We start from the raw sequence: 19,360 nt of genomic DNA, 5'->3' as shown, positions 1-19,360 counted from the left end.
TTTTGTATCATCCACAAAGAAACATCTTCTTGTAGTGTCCCTTTGCACAGGGCCTGCAAATGGCTTTGGAACATGAACTCTAATGCTGCGTACACATGACCTGAGTTTCCGGCAGACTACGGAATCAGTCTGTCGGACAATCCGATCGTGTGTGGGCTAATCCGATCGTTTTTTGTTTAGAAAAATCAGACGGACCTAGAAATAGAACATGTTTCAAATCTGTCCGACGGACCCAATTCTTATCGGGAAAACCATTCATTTGTATGCTGGTACAACGAACCAAATACGATGCAAGGGAAGCTATTGGCTACTGGCTATTGAACTTCCTTTTTTAGTCCTGTCTTATGTCATCACGTTCAAACATTTGGAAAGTCTGTTGAAACGCCACCGAAAGTCCATCGGGAAGACCATCAGACCTAGTCTGGTGGAAAGTCCGGTCATTTGTACGCAGCATAAGACTTTGTACCGCAAGCAGCCATCACCCAATTTGTGGTGCATTTGCACAAGAAGACATTGATGGCACCTGGTAGCTGATGTGTTGCTTTAAAGAGGAAGTAAACCCCTTCAAACCACTTTGACCTACAGGTAAGCCTAGATTAAGGCTTACCTGTAGGTCCAAGCAATATCTCCTAAACCTATATGGTTTAGGAGATATTTGCCCGAAAATGAAGACAGCGGCGCGCAGGCGCACTAAATGCGGCAAATCCAAGAATGGATTTGCCTAATTTGTTGACTCCCATGCGCATGCGCAGGAGTGACGTCATTGCGGCTTCGCCGAATGGCAGAGGCGGAGCTGCGAGACGCGACTCCCGTGCGCATGCGCGGGAGTGACGTCATCGCGGCTTCGCCGCTGTCATTGGTCGGAGCTACGAGACGCCACCAGCAAGATGGATGCGGCGGACTACAGGGATAAGCGGCGACTTCGCTGGCTCCTGTGTCAGGTAAGTGACACATAATGAGCTACTATGCGATGCATAGTAGTCCATTATGCTTTACCTTTGCAGGGAAAAAAAGAGGAAGTAAACCCATCAGGGTTTACTTCCTCTTTAAGGACACTTTTTGGTGTGCAAGAAAGGGCCTCATCCACTCAGTTCCACCACCTTTGGCTCAGACTCTCTTCTCCCCGCTCACTACTATCACTTGTAAACACAGAAGTCCAGCTTCTGTTTTTACAAGTGGCAGCTTGTCTTCCAACAGCTCCCACAGATATGATCTCCTGAGCGGCTCCCACTGAGTTTAGGAAGGGGACAATGGAGCTGCAGGTGCCAAGGTGCAGTGTGGCCATGGGCACCTGCAGTGTGGCCATGTCATGGTAGGCAGACCCTCTTTGAACTCCAGGTAGAGTTGCCTACAATGTATAGGGAGGTTCTAGAGCCAGGTGGGTGCTTCAGTTTAATACAGCAAAAAAGTAAGACATGCAGAAGATGGCAGAGCATTTAAGAAGTGGGGCAGTAGAGGTGGGTTGCATGCAGAGGTCAGAAATGAAGAGGGGTGAAAGGGAGATGTGGATGGGGGATGCAGAGGTAAGCAACTGCGGAAGAGGGCTGTGTGTAGCCCACCCCTGAACTCTGCATCCTTTGTGTAGCCCACCCCTGAACTCTGCACTCTGTGTGTAGCCCACCCTTGAACTCTGCACTCTGTGTGTAGGGCACCCCTGAGCTTTGCACTCTGTGTGTAGCACTCCCCTGAGCATTGCACTCTGTGTGTAGCACACCCCTGAACTCTGCACTCTGTACATAATGCACTCCTGGTATTTAATGCCCCTTTATGACCCTCCCACTATTAGTGAAATTTGGCCACACTCACTATTTGATGCAGCTTGGAGGGTGTGTTTGGGGGGGGGGGGGGTTGTCATGATTGAGTTCCTGCACCTATTCTCTGAGAAAAAAGCCCTGTATAGACATAAAGCATACACTGTTTCCGAGGGCATTCACTACTTATATCCCTCAACTTCTTTTACTTTATGTATAAGGTCAGAAATGAAATCTGCCAAGGTCAACCTATTTTAGTCTTTAGGTCTAATATGTGCGATCCAGATCCCATGGAGATAGTGTACATTTTGTCCTCATAGGGGGAGGAAAAAACCTTCTTGTCTTTGTCAGTGGCGGTCAGGTGAATTCTTGGGATCAACCACTTCACTAATGAATTTGGGTTCTAGTCAGAAATTAACTTTCAATGGTGACCATCACAGGCATAGGATTAATATAAACCTACTTACTTTCTAAGCCACTTTTTCTTCTACTTATTATAAAAACATATGCATGGTCCCCTAGAGGACTGCTTAGTATTTCCTGCTCATCTACACGGCCATGACCAGATGAACTTTCCGACCCACCTGACACTCTAGGTTCAGACATCCTCGTATCACTGTAGGGCAATAATCATACAATTCAATGTATTTAAGTTCTATGATTGTTTTACTTGAACCAATAAAAGGGGAAGTTGTCACAAAGAGGAGGTAATACATCTGCTGAGTTCTAGGCGACAGCACCAACTCAGCAAAATAATTCATCCAAAATGCACAAGTCAATATTTTAACAACGACAATGCTATACATATATGTACACTTCCTTTAGAAATAAAGTTGTCTCCCTTCTACAGGTAATGGCAATAAAGTCCACATTGCAGATCTGATGTTCTTCACCGGCTAGTTGGAGCTTGTTAACTGTGATCGGATTGAGTATAGTGGGACGATAAATTCCTCGGAATGGAGAAAGCTAAAGACATCTAAGCACAGTGTTCAAATAATGCAGTAAAGTATCCTTGGGGTAAAGATGTCTGTGCAAAATGTCTCAATGCAAGTGTGACAAAGAATGGATAAAGGTCAAGCGATTTGCCCCCTCACCAATGACCAGATCACTCCGATGTCTTCTGAACAAGAACTCATGTAGCGACACTCGTGCAGTGGATCTGCTGTCTCGATCACCCGATGTGAAGTTTGACACATACACACTGACTGGCAGGCAAACAGAGTGGTGCTGGAAAGGATGTCCAACAGCGCACTGCAGATCTAGGCCCCTCAAGCCATGGGTTGGAAAGTCCTACTCCACATGGTAGGCCATGACCTCTCTCTCCCTGAGAGGTCCGTCTTGCGTGCTTCTGCTTCTTTTATAGCTACTCCCAGCAATCTTCAGATGGCAGCAAAGATCCCTGGGATATGTAGTCCTGGCACACAATCGTGCAAACCAACTACCTGGTGGGATGACTATTCATCCCACAATTATTTTATTTGGCACACAAATATGATGTCACTGGATACACTGATCACTAGAGGGACAGGCGATACTTTGAAATACTAGAAGGTCCGTGCTTTATGCTTGTAGTCCATATTACTACATCCTCCCCCCACTTGAAATTCTTTGGTCCCTAAAGACAGAGCACAACCTGGAATCACTTTACTGCATTGTGAAAGCTAAACAATTAACTATCTAATGAACTAGTAGTTGCAACAGTTAATAACTGACTTAGTGAAGGGTCCTCTGATAACAAATTATAAATTATATACATCAACAGGAGAAGAAGTCACATTAAGTTTATGACAGGCCAATAATAAATCAGTGGCCCACCAAGTAGCGTCAGGGGGTGGATAAAGGTCATCCTCTACTAAAGACTCTGTGAAGGAGGCACGTGCTTGACTGGGATGTTGAGTAGTGGGTATGAGTTCATCAGAATTTTCTCCAAAAGTGTCATAAGTCAATCTCTTTGGGGGACATATCTTTTGTCTCAACCCAGCTTCCGACTCAGGTTCTACCTCGGTCTCCGGCTCTACTTCAGGCTCTGGTTCTACTTCAGTCTTTGACCCCGCCTCAGGGACTGTCTTTTTCCCTGTTGTATTAGTAGGAGGGATGAGAGTATCAGCCGCATTAGACACACAGGGTTCCAGCTTGACTTCCTCATTTCCCTTAAGTGTGTAGGGAGCTACCACCTCAGTGTCAGACAAGCGGGAGCCTGCCCCGAGACATTTTTTTTCTTCAGCCTCAGGAACAATGGAATCATCTTCCAGAGAGGGAACCCACAGCCAATCTAAAGGTAACTCCTCATCATCACTTTCCTCTTCTGGAGGTGCAGGTGGACAGGTTTTCCTGACCCTAGGACTCAACGTTGGGGACTAATATGTTTCTGGACCTGGGACTGAGGGTACTCGAACAGCATCTGAAATGGGCAGCAAATGGTTTCGATGCCAAGTCTTGAGGGGGCCAGTCTTCCCTTCAGGCCGAATCTGATACACAGGGAGTCCTGGCAGGCATTGGCAAACAATGTAGGGTTGGAAACGTCATCAATCAACCAGTTTATGTTTTCCGGGCACCCCTAGATTACGCAACACCTGATCTCCAGGTTGTAGATCCTGAACCCTCACTTTAAGGTCAAAGTTCTTCTTATTCCTTTGTTCTCTGATGATGGAAGCTTCCTTGGCTTTCTCATAAGCCACATTTAAGTTCTTCTAGAGCCTGTCGACATATCCCCTATAGCTTGGGAGATGTGATCTATTGATTTTCAGAAGGCTAAATCTATGGGTAAGCGGGCCTCTCCTGAACATCAATCTGTAGGGGGAGTACCCAGTAGAGTAATTTGAGGTACTGTTTGTAAGCAGTACTGTTTGTAGGCATGAACTATTGCAACGGTATGTTCTCCCCAATGCTGTTTCTTCTCTAATTGGAGGGTTCTCAGCATGTTCAACAGAGTGCAGTTGAAACGCTCGGGTTGTGGATCCCCTTGGGGGTGGTAAGGAGTTGTCCTGGATTTCTTTATGTTTAAGAGTTCACATAGTCTGCCGACCAGTTTTCTTTCAAAGACCCGACCTTGATCTGAATGTAAGCGCTAAGGCAACCTGTAATGGACAAAGAACTTTTCCACTAGGGTCTTGGCCACCATGCTAGCTTGTTGATCCCTGGTGGGGAAAGCCTGGGAATATTGGGTAAAATGACCTATCACAACCAGGACATTATTCTTCCAACTCAGATCAGGTTCCAGGCACAAGAAATCAATGCACTTTAACTGCCATTTGCCCTTGGATTTATAGATGGCTCATTGGGGCTGCCCTGTCAGGTAAAGATTTCCTCTGGATACATCGGACACAGGAGTGGCAGTAGCTTTCCACCTCCATTCTTATGGACAGGTAAAATAGATCCCTGACCAGTTTGAAAGTTCTATCTGGGCCTAAGTTACCATGATCATCATGGAGGGCGGTTAGCACAGTCAAAAGATGTTTCTCAGAAAGTAACAGCCGGCTCACACCTTCTGCCTTTTCAGAGTGACCCCTTCGGTATATGATCCCCTCTTACAACCTTATGCGTTCCCATTTTCTATGAATCACCCTGGCTTCCTCAATGGGGCTATTCATCAACATTTGAGGGTCTTTGGTAGACATTGACTTCCTTAGGCCGCGTACACACGCGGGGACTGTTCGCCCAACTTTGTCAGCTGAACAGTGTTTCGGCGGACAGTCCGCTCGTGTGTGGGCTTTCAGCGGACAGTTTCAGCGAACAGTCTGCTGAACAAAGTTTTTCGGAATTTCCGAAAAACTGTCCGCTGAAACTTTGTTTGAGCGGACAGTCCCCTCGTGTGTAGGCTTGTTCGTCAAACTAAGTTCCGCGCATGCTCAGAAAGGATTTACACGCCGAAGTTTGCATTGCAGTGTATAGGACGTCGTTTTCTAGTCCCGTCGTACGTGCCGTTCACGTCATCGCGCACGGTTTCAGCGGACTGTTCGTTCGTCGTGTGTGGGCAAGTCCGTCCATGCTAATTTTGAGCGAACTGTCCGCTGAAACTGTTTGACGGACAAAGTTGAGCGAACAGTCCCCGTGTGTGTACGCGGCCTTATTGAATTCCCTAATGCAGGCATGTCCAAAGTCCGCCCGCATTCCGGTTTTGAATGGCCCGGCTGGTTATTTGGACATATATATCTTTTGTGGCCCCCAACAATCTCCCAGCACCAGGGTCACAGTAGATATGTATGTCCAGATGCCTTGGAGAGGACAGGGAGGAGGCGGGTCAACTGCCGTGCACACAGGAGAATTTTCTGTTTACACGGCAGCCTCTGTAATAGAAAGTACCGTCTCTGGCGTGCCATGGGACGACTGATCTGTCCATCAAAGGAGGCGGGACTTTCTATTAAATAGGCTACAGAGAAAAAAGGAGTTTCTCCTGTAGCTAATCTTTTGGAGCTCATCCTCGTCCCGCCCCCCTCCCTGTCCCCTCGGAGGCTGCAGATGGATGGGAATTAGTCAGGCTGCAGTGATTGCAATGGTGAGTCTGCATTCCTGGCAATGATGGGGGGCTACACTCCTGGCAATGATGGGGGCTGCATTCCTGGCAATCAGGGTTTATGCCCCAAAAGTCGACCGCGATTAATTTGCGATGGCTTTTCCTTAATATCCAGTCCCGGGCGGATAACATGGGGCGACCGAGCACTGCTGTCAATGGACGCCCACAAGGCGTTTGACAGCATTGAGTGGGAGTACTTGTGGGCAGTAAGGAGGAAATTTGGAATTGGTGACAGGTTTATCTCCTGGGTGCAGCTATTATATTCATCACCACTAGTGGCAATTAGGGAGGGAGGGAGGATTTCGCCACCATTTCACCTACATAGAGGCACGAGGCAGGGTTGCCCCCTGTCTCCCCTCCTTTTTGCGATGGCCATCGAGCCCCTAGCTGCCCTAATACGGAATAACCCCACAATACAGGGATTTAATCCTGACAGAATTCTGGTTTCTAAAAAAAATATCCAGAATACCTCGCGTCTACAGAGTATACGGAATCTGTCGCCCCCTCGTTTGGGGGTGACTATTTTCTCAATGCCTTGTATGAAAAGACTTAAAACATCTTTATGATGCACTGTATTCTAATGCTTGGCTACATTGGTGGACTTGTTTTTCTCGAAGTCATAAAGATGATTGTATAAACGATCTTTGAGTCTGCGTGTGGTGCGACCCACATACTGGACATGACAGGAGATACAGGTGGTAATATAGACCAGAAAATTAGTATTGCAATTGATAAAAGATGTAATATCTGCATTTCTATTGTTAGTGCAGGACGTGACTTTTGTGCCTTTTATTATATGGCGACAATAAGCACAGCCAGCTCCCACACATTTAAAGTTGCCTTTAAAACTAAGCCAATGATGGCCTGGTTGTTTCATTGTAAAGAGGCTGAGAGACAGGATGTTACCTAGTGTTGGTGCTCTGCGGGAAACAGTTTTTATACCCTTAGAAAGAATATGTTGATACACAGGATCATTAAATAAAATAGGGAGATATCTGGTAACTATTTTCTTTATGTCCATAAATTCTGAGCTATAAGGTGTGGAAAAAACAGGAATTTTATGTTCAATAAAGGAAGATTTATGTTTATTCTTAATGTGTCTGTTTTGCAACAATGTATCTCTTGGAATATCACTCGCTAGAGTAAGCCCCCGTACACATGGTCGGACATTTCGACAACCAAATCCGTCGGATTTTGTCTGTCGGATTTTGTCCGTCGGATCTTGTCCGAAACTGTTGCATACACACGGTAGGACAAAGTTGTCGAAATCCTTTCAGAACGTGATGACGTAATTTCGTTACGATGGGACTACGTTCAGGCTAGTAGCCAATAGCTTTGATGTAGGAATTTGATCTGAGCATGTGTGGCACTTTGTCCGATCGGAATTCTCTACACATGATCGGAGTATGTCCTATCGGACCAGTTTGTTGGAAAATATTTCCAGCAAGTTTGAGTCTGCCCGCACAATGTATTGCCGGCAGTCGGTTTTCTATATAGGCTGGTGGTAATTTTTCCTTCCAAGCTGATAAGTTTTATGTCTAGGAATTCGATGGTGTCCTCTTTTAGGGTCCCAGTGAATTGTAAATTCAAAGTGTTGTCGTTAAAATAAGTAAGCCATTCTTCCAGATTGGCCAATTCATTAGATGTAATAAATAACAGGTCATCTATATAGAGACTGAAGAATACGGTATCCCTACGGCAGGGGCTATCATGTCCAAGGATGCAGGACCTCTCCCACCAGCCCATGTATAGGTTGGCTAATGAGGGCGAAAATTTCGCCCCCATGGAGGGCCCTGCATTCCTGGAGATAATACCCCCCCGTCAAACATAAAGAATGAGTGAGTAGATATTCCAGAGACAACAAAATTAACTCTTGAAGCAGAAGAGAATATTTGCCAGAAGTCCTTAGAAACCAAGCGACTGCCCTTAAACCTAATTGGTGTGGAATACTTGAATACAGGCTTGTGACATCACAACTTATCCATCTATAGGTGGAATGCCACGTAAAATTTTGTAGTTTACACAAAAGATGGCCTGTATCCCTGAGGTAACCCGGCAGATCAAGAACTAGGGGTTGGAGTTGGGTATCTATCCATTCCCCCAAGCGTTCGTTGAGGGAACCTATACCTGCCACTATTGGCCGACCCACAAGGGGATTTAACCCCTTGTGGCCCTTAGGTAGGTAATGAAAGATAGGCATAATAGGGTTCTCAGGAATAAAGGAATCTCTGTCTCTCTCAGAAAGGAGACCAGCAGTAACCGCTCTACTCAATAAGCTGAAAAGTTCTCGTTTAAAGGGGGGGGGGGGGGTGGGATCTGATCTAAGTAAACGATAAGTTTTAATATCTGAGAGTTGGCGCAAGGCCTCTGCTCTGTAATCTTCTGAATTCAAAATTACTACACTGCCGCCCTTGTCGGAGTTCTTGATGACAATGTTTTTATCTAATGACAGATTTTTGAGAGCAATTCTTTCAACATTAGTTAGATTGTGTGTAGCAGGTCTGTTGTGACCAGCGCGAGCGAGGCGGGTCAAGTCCCTCTCCACCATCTTTTGAAATAAGTCCAGATCCTTGCCCCTTGACTCAATGGGATAGAAATTTGACATGGTATTAAATTTAGTTCTATTGCCTTCAGCCACTGGGTCAATGGGGGGAGGGTCAGACTCTAAGGCCAGATCATGTAAATCAAATAATGCACAGGTATCCTGAAACATGATGGGTGAAGGTAGATCAAATGACTCACCTGGCTCGTGATTGTCAGAAGAGACCTTTGTATCTCCAGAAGAGATCTCAATAAAATGCTTTTTGAGGGTTAAAGACCGAGAAAACCTATTAACATCTAAAATAGTTCCAAATAAATCAAAATGTCTGTTTGGACAAAAATTCAGTCCTTTGGATAACAGACTGACTTCTTCTTCAAGTAAAATCAGTTTTGAAACATTTATAACGTTTAAGGTTATCTTTTCATCTTTGTCCGTAGCATGTATTGAGTATCTCTTATGGTGTCTGTGTTTCCTGCCGCCTCTCCTGCTTTTTTCATGGATGATTTTTTCTTCTTGGTTTGGCTGGATTCATGAGGGTTTCCCGGTGATCGATCCGTTTTAGATTTTATCTGTCCTGAAGGTTTTGTGGATCCCATAGAACGATCTGGCGAAGAATCAGAATTGATGAATGCAAAAGTGTCCTCCCCCAGGTCACTATCAGGATCTGAAAAACTGACTTGTTTCGTGGAATGTCTCCGGGAACGGCTGTGAACAAACAGTTTCCTATTCTGTTTTTGGCACATATTTCTATCTTCTCATTATTCTTCCTTACAGTTTTAGTTTTATCCATATGATATCACTTACACCATTTCACTCACACATTCTACATTTTTCACAGTTTTTGTTTTATGTATATGATATCACATACACCATCTCACTCACACATTTTTTAATTTTTTAAGCACTTTCTCATTTTTTTAGTTGCACTTCCTAGTTCTTGTTTTTCATTATTCATTATTTATTAATTGGGTGTGGGGTTCACATGTGTGGAGACTCCAGGTTAATGAATTACTGGTGGTTACAATCACTTAAGCCCTAATTACACTATCACATGATGACACTTATATATGCTTTTTGTTTAGAGCAATAACTAGCTATGAATAAGCGCTAATTTCAGCGTGAAACGCATCAACATTTTTTGCTCTATTTTCTTTATCCCTTTGCTGTTGTGACCTGTATGATGTGAAGATTTTTTGAGTGGAAACAATAAAGGAACAATTTATTTTACTTGATCCAGAGTGCAGTTGTCCAGAGTTTTTCTGTTCCTTTCCATTTGGCTAGTGCAAATAGCCTGCACCTGGGACCCCTATCTTTTTGGAGGAAGAGTGGCCAGTTTCTCGGTGGATCAGCCTGGAGCGGTGGATTTTCTCACTCCCACCACCATGCTTGACTGTAGCCAAGACACAGTTGTCTTTGTACTCCTTACCTGGTTGCCACCATACGCGCTTGACACCTTCTGAACCAAATAAGTTTATCTTGATCTCATCAGACCACAGGACATGGTTCCAGTAATCCATGTCCTTAGTTTGGTTGTCTTAAGCAAACTGTTTTGCGGGTTTAATTGTGCATCATCTTTAGAAGAGGCTTGCTTCTGGGATGACAGCCATGCAGACCAATTTGATAATATGCGGGGTATGGTCTGAGCACTTACAGGCTGACCCCCACCCCTTCAAACTCTACAGCAATGCTGGCAGCACTCTTACGTCTATTTTCCAAAGAAAACCTGTGGATATAATGCTGAGCACATGCACTCAACTTCTTTGGTCGACCATGGCGAGGCCTGAGTGAAACCTGTCCTGTTAAACTGCTGCATGGTCTTGGCCACCATGCTGCAGCTCAGTTCCAGGGTCTTGCCAATCTTCTTATAGTGAGAGTGAGAGCGATAACACCAAATCCGACACACCTGCTCCCCATTCACACCTGAGACATTGTAACACTAACGAGTCACATGACACCGGGGAGGGAAAAAGGCTAATTGGGGTCAATTTGCACATTTTCACTTAGGGGTGTACTCACTTTTGTTGCCAGCAGTTTAGACATTAATGGCTGCCTGTTGAGTTATTTTGAGGGGACAGCAAATTTACACTGTTATACAAGCTGTACACTCATTACTTTTTTGCAAAGTAGCAAAGTGTCATTTCTTTAGTGTTGTCACATAAAAAAAATATAATGTGAGGGGTGTACTCACTTTTGTGAGATACTGTATATACACTTCTTTTAGAAATAAAGATGTACCCCTCCTAGACAGATGGTAAAGCTAACTGCTTATTCTGCCACTCTGTAGACGATGGAACCTGGTCAGCCTATAACGCTTTTCTAACAAGAAGGAGAACAGGTCTGTGGAAGAGTAATATAGGGGCCTTTCTACAAGTAATGGCAATAAAGTCCATGTTGCAGATCTGATGTTCTTCACCGGCTAGTTGGAGCTTGTTAACTGTAATTGGATTGAGTGTAATGGGACGATAAATTCCTTGGAATGGAAAAAGCTAAAGATGTCTAAGCACAGTGTTCAAATAATGCAGTAAAGTATCCTTGTGGTAAAGATGTATGTGCAAAGTGTCTCAATGCAAGTATGACAAAGAATGGATAAAGGTTGAGCGATTTGCCCTCTTACTAATGACCAGATCACTCCGATGTCTTCCGAACAGGAACTTATGTAGCGACACTCGTGCAGCGGATCCGCTGTCTCGCGCTGAAGCTTGACATATACACACTGATTGGCAGGCGACCAGAGTGGTGCTGGAAAGGAAGTCCGACAGCGAGCTCCATAGCTAGGCCCCTGAGGCCACAGGTTGGAAAGTCCCACTCCACGTGGTAGGCCGTGACCTCTCTCGTCCTATTGCACAGAAAGGTCCGTCTTGCGTCAGGCCCAGGAGGAAGAGAGCTGCACGCAGGCTTCTGCTGCTTTCATATCTTCTCCCAGAAATCTTCAGATGGCAGCAAGGATCCCTGGGATATGTAGTCCTGGCACACAATTGTGCAAAGCAATTACCTGACGGGAGGACTATTCATCCCACAATAATTTTATTTAGCACACAAATATGATGTCACTGGATACATTGATCACAAGAGGGATAGGCGATACTTTGAAATACTAGAAGGTACAGTGATTTATGCTTGTAGTCCATATTGCTACACAAATATGATGTCCCTGGATACATTGATCACAAGAGGGATAGGTGATACTTTGAAATACTAGAAGGTACATTGATTTATGCTTGTAGTCCATATTGCTACACATATTTATTATACATGTTTCTTTTACTATCAATTTTTCAAAATAGAAATTCACAAAGAAAAAGTCAAAAGTAGCCTCTAGACACCGTCATCTTTAGCTCCTTGATAAATAAGTAAAAGTCCAAAGTTAATGGTGACTTACGCCAAGACCTTGTGTCTCCTTGTCCTCAGCAATTGATTATGATTGTATTCCATGGTAACTGTAATAGGAGATAGAGTCCGAGAGCAGGTCATTAGAATTAATATGACAAGTGACTCATAAATCCTACTGATATAGTGACTCTCTCCTGCACTTTTCCCTCTGTAATGCCTGTGATTCACGGCTTCAGACGGTGCTGACTCCAATATCTAATTTTCTAGTTTTGTTTTAAAATGAACCTATTATTAGATTAAAATTATAAAGCAGCTCTTGTAAAGCAGACCATAAGGTGCCAGCACAAACCTTGTATTTTAGGCAGGGTCTGTAGGGAGCTTTCTGGACTTTCCAAGAGAACACTAATGCCGCATAAAAACCACCGAACTTTCTGGCAGAAAAGTTCTGACCGAATCATTCTGTCGGATATTACGATCGTGCATGGGCTTCATCTGATTTTTTTCTTCAAAAATTCAGAGGGACCTAGAAATAGAACATGTTTCAAATCTGTCCGACGGAATCAATTTCTATTGGGAAAACCGTTTGTCTGTATGCTGGTCTGATGGACCAAATTCGACGCTAGGGCAGCTATTGGTTACTGGCTATTGAACTTCCTTTTCTAGTCCCGTTGCACGTCATCATGTTCAAAATGAACGGACTATGGTCCGTTCATGTGTGTGCAAGTCCGTTCAGTCGGAAGTCTGTCGTAAATCCATTGAAAGTCTGTCGGAACTCTGTTGGGAAGACCGTTGGACCTTTTCTGCCAGAAAGTCGTGTGTATGCAGCGTTAGTTTCCAAAATTTGGAACACTGATGTGTCCTTGTATTGTGGGATGGCCCGGCCTCTGCATAGAGTTTCAGAAGGCTTTGAATCTAAGACCTAGAACAAAGGGACATGACATCTGAGAAAGTATTGTTTCACAAAAAGCAGTTGATTCTTGGAATAGATTTCCAGCAGAGATAGTGAATCACTCAACAAAAATAGATCTATACTGTCCACAAGATTTAGGAGTGTGTCTATGGGAATGTTTGATCATTCTTCCAGAAGAGCATTTGTAAGGTCAGGCGCTGATGTGGATGAGAAAGCCTGGCTCGCATTCTCCGCTTTAATTCATCCCAAAGGTAATCTATCAGGTTGAGGTCAGGACTGGACAGGCCAGTCAAGTTCCCCCACTCCAAACTCGCTCATTCATGTCTTTTTGGACCTTGATTTGTGAACTTATGTGCAGTTATGTTGGAACAGGAAAGGGCCATCTCCAAATCTCTCTCGCCATCTCTCTGTTCCCACAAAGTTAGGAGCATGAAATTTCCCAAAATGTCTTGGTATGCTAATGCCTTAAGATTTGCCTATACTGGAACTAAGGGTCCAAGCCTAACCCCTGAAAAACAACCCCATACCATAATGCTCCTTCCACCAAACAATTTGGACCAGTGAATAAAGCAAGGTCTATAAAGACATCAATGAGCGAGTTTGGGGTGAAATAACATGACTGACCTGCACAGAGTCCTGAGTGCGAGCCAGGCCTTCTTGTCCACATCAGTGCCTGACCTCAAAAATGTGCTTTTGGAAGAATGGTCAATCATTCCCGTAGACACACTCCTAAACCAGAAGAGCTGAAGCTGTTATAGCTGCAAAAGGTGGGCCAACTCAATATTGAACCCTAATGCCGCGTACACACGATCAAAATTCTCCATTAGAGCTTTTTCCGACGGAATTCCAACGGAATTAGGCTCAAGTTGTCTTGCCTACACACGGTCAAATCAAATTCCGATCATTTATAACGCGGTGACGTACAACACGTACGATGTGACTAGAAAAAGGAAGTTCAATAGCCAGTAGCCAATAGCTTCCATCTCGTAGTTGAATCTGAGCATGCGTGATTTTTGGCGTGTCTGAATTGTATACACACGATCGGAATTACCGATAGAAAGTTTTTCCATCGGGAAAGTTGAGAACATGCTATCAATTTTTGGCTGGCGGAAATTCGGACAGCTAAATTCCGATGGAGCATACACACGGTCGCATTTTCCGATGAAAAGCTCTCATCTGTCTTTTTCTGGCCGGAATTCCGATTGTGTGTACGCGGCATAAGACTGAGATGCCATTAAAGTTCATGTGTGTATAAAGGCAGATGTACCAATACTTTTGGTAATATAGTGTATATATCTACTGTATATCGATAGAGATACTCACTATATAGTTTCCTCATCATTTTATTGAATAGAGTAATTTATAATCTACATTTTTTTTTCTTAAAAGAACACTGAAAAATTGCAATACATGCATATTTCAACTTTTACCTCTCCAACAGACTTATCAAATTCAGGTCCAGAAATGAACTGCAAAGACAGTTGCACCTTCATCTGTGGACAGTTTGACAGGTGTTCATTTGCTACAGCTCTTGCATTTTAAACTGGGAATTTTGTCAGATATAGTAAGCTAATATACTGCTGCTCCCATTCATCCTGGAACACTCTATGCATGTCTTTAATCTTCCTATTCACTTTGACAGAATCCATTTTGGAATAAAAAAATGATAATGATAGCCTGGGAGAGAGGATTCATAAGCTCCAGGGCAGTATAATCTGCTGATGCTGCCCAACCATACTTTTTAACTTAGATTCACTGCCCAGCAATTGCCAACCACCTTCACACAAAACAAATAGCCCCGGGTCACAAATACAAGCAGCCATGGTTCTTGGCATTGGCCTTTTCATGCACAGGCATGTTATAGTCTAGCCAATATCACTGTGTAATATAGGGCCATGCTGATGAACGTGCAAGTCCTGTGAGTAACCTACAGTATATGCACACATGCATTGTAATGTTTTCTACAAACTAGCAAGTATCACATTTTTGCCACCAATGATAGGAAATGGAACTGGGTGCCCTCTATTTTATAGAAACTTGTAAATGTAGGACTATATACAGTATGTAAAAAAAGTAAGTACACCCCTCACATTTTTTTAAAATATTTTATTCTATCTTTTCATGTGGCAACACTGAATAAATGACACTTTGCTACAATGTAAAGTAGTGAGTGTAAAGCTTGTATAACAGTGCACATTTTCTGTCCCCTCAAAATAACTCAACACACAGCCCAAGAGGGTTAAAGCAGTGCTGGAAAATAATGGTGGCCACACAAAATATTGACACTTTGGGCCCAATTTGGACATTTTTCACTTAGGGGTGTACTCACTTTTGTTGCCAGTGGTTTAGACATTAATGGCTGTGTGTTGAGTTATTTTGAGGGGGCAGCAAATTTACACTGTTATACAAGCTGTACAGTCAATGCTTTACATTGTAGCAAAGTGTCATTTCTTTAGTGTTGTCACATGAAAAGATATAATAAAATATTTACAAAACTGTGAGGGGTGTACTCACTTTTGTGAGATACTGTATGTACTCTGCACTGTACTATATATATATATATATATATATATATATATATATATATATATACATACCGTATTTATCGGCGTATAACAGGCGCCAGCGTATAACACGCACCCCAAGTTTAGGAGGGAATTTTAAGGAAAAAAACTTTTAGGAGGGAAGTTTAAGGGAAAAAAAAAAAACTTACATTTATATGCCCATCAGTGTCATCTGCAGCCTTGTCCACCATTGCAGCCTTGTCCACCATTGCAACCTTATGCAGCCTTGTCCACCATTGCAGCCTTATGCAGCCTTGTCCACCAGTGCAGTCTTGTCCCCCATTGCAGCCTTATGCAGCCTTGTCCACCAGTGCAGTCTTGTCCCCCATTTCAGCCTTATGCAGTCTTGTCCCCCATTGCAGCCTTATGCAGTCTTGTCCCCCATTGCAGTCTTGTCCCCCATTGCAGCCATGTCTATTTTATTTTTTAAAAATGCCGCCGCCTTCGGCTCTTCTTGGCAGCTTTCGGCTGCCTTTCGGCTCTTCTCGGCAGCTTTTGGCCGCCTTCGGCCGTTCTCGGAAGCTTTCGGCCGCCGAGAAGAGCCGAAGGCGGCCAAAAGCTTCCGAGAACGGCCGAAAGCTGCCGAGAAGAGCCGAAGGTGGCCGAATGTCGCCTTGAAGAGCCGAAGGCGGCTGAAAGCCGCCCAGAGGCTCAGAATTTCGGGGGATCGGCGTATAACACGCACCCACGAGTTTCCCCTGCTTTTAAGGGGAAAAAAGTGCGTGTTATATGCCGACAAATACTGTATATATGCTCCACTGTATTATGTATACTACACTGACTGCACTATGTGCTCGGAACTCTATAATATATACTACACTGACTGCACTATATACTCTGCATTGTATTATATATGCTACACTGACTGCACTATATACTCTGCACTGTATTCTATATTCTACACTGACTGCACTATATACTCTCCACTGTATTATATATACCACACCGACTTGACTATATGCTCTTAACTGTATTATATATACTACACTGACTGACTGCACACTACACTAACTACCTGCCTAATCTCCATTCATTCACTATATACGGCCGCCATGTAAGCATCAGCCTTATATAGTGTGGGGCGTGGACTTAGCCCCTGAGCCATGATTGGCCAAAGGCACCCTGCCTTTGGCCAATCATGGCTCTCACAACACATCACACTGTGATTGGCCAAATCATACAGGTCAGATGCATAATTTGGCCAATCAGCAGCTGTCAATGCACTGCTGTGACCTTGCAGTGCTTTATGGTGCGTTCCGCGGTGGGCGAACGTCCTGCGAGCACCCAATATGTTTGTTTGTTCTACGAACAACCGATGTATGAGTCAAACTTAAATTCAATGGGGCGTTTGAGTCGAACTTACGTACATCAGGACCATTCCTAGTAATAATGAATAAGGTTCAGAAACACATGAAATTATTGCAAATCCAGACAAACTGGAGATGACCCAACATTTATTATTTTACCCCTAAGAAACTGTACATCAATTAAATTTTACAATGTGATCAGTTCATTTTACAGCAAATCTGTGCTTTGCTCATGAAGAACTTTGTCTACTCTAATGGTGGCCACAACGGTGGCACTTATTCCTTTTTTTTTTGCACCTTGCTCATCTATTTAGCCACTGGGAGAGATGGGAAATAACTGGTACATCCAGGTATGGGGAAGAATGCGACTTACTCTCCTTTTTCCCATGTGACATTTGTGGTATTGGGGAGATTATACTCATGTGGTAGGTGCTTTTCCAATGAGGTGTGCCAGTCAAAACTGCATTTAAGCCCTTGTACACACGGTCGGAGAATCCGTCGGAATGTGTCCTATCGGACCGTGTTGTCGGATAATCCAACTGTGTGTGGTATGCATCGGACTGATTCCGTCGGAATATTCGTCGGACCAAATTTTCCAACATGTTGGAAATATTTTCCGACCAACTGGTCCGATAGGACATACTTCGATCATGTGTAGAGAATTTCGATCGGAACAAAGTGCCACGCATGCTCAGATCAAATTCCTACATCAAAGCTATTGGCTACTAGCCTGAACGTAGTCCCATCGTAACGAAAAATTGCATCACCACGTTCTGAAAGATCGGATTTTTTGACAACTTTGTCCGACCGTGTGTATGCAACAGTTTCAGACAAGATCCGACGGACAAAATTTGACGGATTTGGTTGTCGAAATGTCCGACCGTGTGTACAGGGGCTAAGGACACGGAAGCCCACTTTTATAAAATAAAATGAAAGTTCACATAGACATCCGTTGCCCACGCAGGGGTTCTTCCATTCCAATATGAACAGTCAAATGAAAATACCAAGCCCCCTTGCTCCCCTATTGGCAGCACCACTCTCTCTAACTGTTGTCCAGCTCTGTTGGTTACCTTGGCGATCTTAGCCGTTCGTTGCAGCGCCCTGCTGCACGGCCCAATCCTGGTCTCTGGATAGAGATTCTCCTGACACCCCAATAGAAGCCCACTTGACTCCTGGAATGAGACCTCCTGTTTCTTGGCTGCTTGCTGGGGTGCCTCTGACCCCTAGGTGAGACCTTGGGGTCTCTTGACCCCTGACCTGGGCACCTCTGACCCCTGGGTGAGACCTCCTGTCTCTTAGCTCCAGGCTGGGGAAACTCTGACCCCAGAGTGAGACCTTCTATCATCAATATGGGAGCTAACTCCAAACTGGGATCCCTGAGCTATCCTCAGGCTTGAGTATATAATGACCCTGAACACTTATATACTCTGACAGGCTGCAAGCACCTGGTAAAATCCAGACACAGGATTGACATTTTCGGCTCCAGAACCACAGAATCCAGAGAAACCAAAAATCAAGTATTTTAAATGCCTGCAGTCTTTTGCTTTTCATGAATTATTTGTATTCACTTGCAATTTGCCTCTTTAACTTGCTAGCAAGTCTGACTGTAATATGAATAGTGTAACCAGGTTGTGAACTTCAGAAAAGGACTCCAGATGGAAATGAGTGTAGCGCTACCCCCGGAGGAGCTGTTTGGTAATTTGTTTCTCTGTTCTTCCTTGACCGGTGAACAACCTTTGCTCTTTTGACACATCAGGTTAAACAAATAGAAGTTGCAATACTGTTAAGAGCACAGAAATATAGCCTGGCAGGAAGCTCAGACGTTATACAGAAATGGATCTATGGTCAAGGCAGAGAATAGCAGATTCTTACAGAGTCAAAAGCATTATGAAATGGGGGAGCAGGTGAGACATATGCTGGCTATGATACCACGGAATCAAGAAGGCCCGTCTGGAATAGCTGACATTAACCTCCCTGGCGGTATGATTATTTCCAATTTTAGGTGCTGAAAGCGATACAATTATTTTGTATGAAAATTTGGCATTTTTATATTGTAGTCCTGTAATTCTTAGGAATAACTCACTTAAATCTGTCTAAACCAGAGTCTAGCAGACATCCCGGGTATGATAAAGTTTGAAAAATGAAATCATAAATTATAATATAATAAATAACTATAAATAATTATACCAAATAATAATATAACAATAATAAAAATTATTCAATAATGTAATCAAATCAAAAACACTGAAATTTGCTCAGTTGCAGAATTGTTGCTGTCATTATTTTTCAGTATTTGATGATGGATCTCCCCACAAATCGATATCCCTCAATTCTGCAAGTGATTCTACTTTATTATCACTGTTTTCTAGCTGATCTAAAACCATTTTTGATGTAAAGGGACAGTTTTGGTTGCTATAGACAATCTCCAGTTTCCATGCAGAAA

Source organism: Lithobates pipiens, unplaced genomic scaffold (assembly GCF_037356315.1).
Source record: "Lithobates pipiens isolate NorthernLeopardFrog02 unplaced genomic scaffold, aLitPip1_a1.2 Scaffold_3, whole genome shotgun sequence".
NCBI classification, from domain to species: Eukaryota; Metazoa; Chordata; class Amphibia; order Anura; family Ranidae; genus Lithobates; species Lithobates pipiens.
This window is presented reverse-complemented; position numbering follows the sequence as displayed.